We start from the raw sequence: 3,404 nt of genomic DNA on the forward strand, positions 1-3,404 counted from the left end.
TTAAAAGTCTGAATTTATCATTAAGTCTGTTGTTTGTCTGAATATACAGTTGAAGTCAGAGGTTTACATACACCTTAGCCAAATACATTTAAACTCAGTTTTTCACAATTCCTGACATTTAATCATAGAAAACATTCCCTGTCAGTTAGGATCATTATTTTAAGAATGTGAAATGTCAGAATAATAGTAGAGAGAATGATTTATTTCAGCTTTTATTTCTTTCATCACATTCCCAGTGGGTTAAAAGTTTACATACACTTGGTTAGTATTTGGTAGCATTGCCTTTGAATTGTTTTACTTGGGTCAAATGTTTTGGGTAACCTTCCACAAGCTTCTCACAATAAGTTGCTGGAATTTTTGCTCATTCCTCCAGCCAGAACTGGTGTAACTGAGTCAGGATTGTAGGCCTCCTTGCTCACACATGCTTTTCAGTTCTGCCCACAAATAATCAGATTGAGGTCAGGGCTTTGTGATGGCCACTCCAATACCTTGACTTTGTTGTCCTTAAGCCATTTTGCTACAAATTTGGAGGTATGCTTGGGGTCATTGTCCATTTGGAAGACCCATTTGCGACCAAACTTTAATTTCCTGGCTGATGTCTGAGATGTTGCTTCAATATATCCACACAATTTTTCTTCCTTATGATGCCATCTATTTTGTGAAGTGCACCAGTCCCTCCTGCAGCAAAGCACCCCCACAACATGATGCTGCCACCTCCATGCTTCACGGTTGGGATAGTGTTGTTCTGCTTGCAAGTCTTACCCTTTTTCCTCCAAACATAACAATGGTCATTATGGCCAAACAGTTACATTTTTGTTTCATTAGACCAGAGGACATTTCTCCTGTGTCCCCATGTGAACTTGCAAACTGTAGTCTGGCTTTTTTATGGCGGTTTTGGAGCAGTGGCTTCTTTGCTGAGCAGCCTTTCAGGTTATGTTGATACAGGACTTGTTTTACTGTGGATATAGATACTTGTCTACCTGTTTCCTCCATCTTCACAAGGTCCTTTGCTGTTGTTCTGGGATTGATTTGCACTTTTTGCACCATACTACGTTCATCTCTAGGAGACAGAATGTGTCTCCTTTCTGAGCGGTATGATTGCTGCATGGTCCCATGGTGTTTATACTTGCATAATATTGTTTGCACAGATGAACATGGTACCTTCTGGTGTTTGGAAATTGCTCCCAAGGATGAACCAGACTTGTGGAGGTCCACGATTTTTTTTTCTGAGGTCTTGGCTGATTTATTGAGATTTTCCCATGATGTCAAGCAAATAGGCACTGAGTTTGAAGGTAGGCCCTAAAATACATCCACAAGTACACCTCCAACTCAGTACACCTCCTATCAGAAGCTAATTGTCTAAAGGCTTGACATAATTTTCTGGAATTTTCCAAGTTGCTTAAAGGCACAGTTAACTTTCTAAATTTCTGACACACTGGAATTGTGATATAGTCAATTAAAAGTGAAACAGTCTGTCTGTAAACAATTGTTGGAAAGATTACTCGTGTCATGCACAAAGTAGATGTCCTAAATGACTTGCCAAAACTATAGTTTGCTAATATTAAATCTGTGAAGTGGTTAAAAAAGGAGTTTTAAAGACTTCAACCTGTATGTAAACTTCTGACTTCAACTGTATATATACAGATTACATTTGCAGTATGTATCACTCATTCCCAATACTGTAGAAATTACTTTTAGAAATGTAATCATCATCTCTCTCTCTCTCTCTCTCACTCACACTCTCTCTCTCTCACACACACACACGTTGGTGCAGCTATCCTTATGACACCCCCCCCCCAAATAGACATAATGATTTTTATACTGTATGAACTATAGATTATATCCCCTAAACCTAACCCTCACAAAAAACCTGCATTTTTACATTTTCTTTTTTTTTTTTTTAAAACAATTTGAATTATGGGGATACTAGAAATGTACTCATAAGCCACATTTATAGCATAATACCCTTGTAATTACCAGATTGTTTCCTAACAAAAAATGTCTTTGTAAGCCACCCAAACCCGTCCAAACACACGCACAAATATTATTTGGAGGAACTTGATTTAATAATGGGCAGTGGTTCCCCATGTTCAAATTCAAGTTTTAAATTCAAGGTTCAAGTTTGTCAATCCACACTTGTACGAGATGTACAAGGGGAAGTCAAAAAAGTTACACCAAGGGCCACGGTGTACAACACACACACACACACAAAACACTCAGGAGGTACATACAGTATAACTACTGAGGTAGTGGTGAAAGTAGTTACTTAATGGACAGCAACTACTATGAAGTGCAATTGCATGTGGAGAACATACACAATAGCATACAGGGTGGGGGGAATGGACAAATAAATATGACAGTACTAATAAATACACCAATACTAGTACTATATTGCAAGAGAGAATAAAACAAGTATAAAGCCAATATACATTATGTGAAACACACATGACTTAAAGCAATTCCAGCAGTTATGTTGGGGTAGAATTCAGTTTATTTAACCATAGCTACCTGGAATTCAGTAACCTGACAGCCTGAGGGAAAAAGCTGATCCTTAGTCTAATTGTCTTGGCTGTCAAGCTGCGATACCATCTTCCAGAAGGCAAAAGTGTGAAGATGTCGTGAAAAGGGTGAGAGGAGTCCCTAATGATGGAGTGTGCCCTCCTGGCACATCACTTGCTGTAGATGTCCTGGATGGAAGTCAGTGGAGTACCAGTGATGGACTGGACAGTCTTCACCACATGCTGTAGGCCAGTTCTCTCAGAGGCAGTACACATTCCAGATGCTAATGCAGCATGTAAGAATCTCAATGGCACACCTCTAGAACCTGAGAAGGATTTGGGGTGAAAGTCCAGCTCTTTTCATTCTCAAGATATTGTCGTTTGTTGTGCTTTTTCAGTGTGGATGAGGTGTTTTGAATCCAAGAAAGGTTTGAGGTGATATGTATGCCCAGAAACTTGAAACTGTGCACCAATTCCACCCCTGAACCTTCAATGTGCAAGGGGGGTGTTGGTGGGCTGTGATCTTCTGAGGTCAGTAAACATCTCTTTGGTCTTTTCCACATTAAGGGATAGGATATTTGTCTTACTACAAGAAATTACCATATTACCTTAAATACTTCAAGAAACCTAGAGAAAAACCTAACTGAATTGAGTGAACCCAACAAGATTGTACTTGTTGAATTAACTCATCTATTTCCATGATTAACTGGCTAGTGCAGTGAACACTAGCAGGATAAACGCATGCCAATGGGAAACACTATACTGTGATTATCATAGCAATTGTTCAAAGAGTAACGCAATACAGAGCATTCTCAACAACCTAAGCTCAGGCTCCGCTCTTCACTGTGGTAACCCTCAAAACTCAAACGAAACAAAAACTCTTCTAAATCTCAATCACATCAAAAC

Source organism: Myxocyprinus asiaticus, chromosome 1 (genome assembly GCF_019703515.2).
Source record: "Myxocyprinus asiaticus isolate MX2 ecotype Aquarium Trade chromosome 1, UBuf_Myxa_2, whole genome shotgun sequence".
NCBI classification, from domain to species: domain Eukaryota; kingdom Metazoa; phylum Chordata; class Actinopteri; order Cypriniformes; family Catostomidae; genus Myxocyprinus; species Myxocyprinus asiaticus.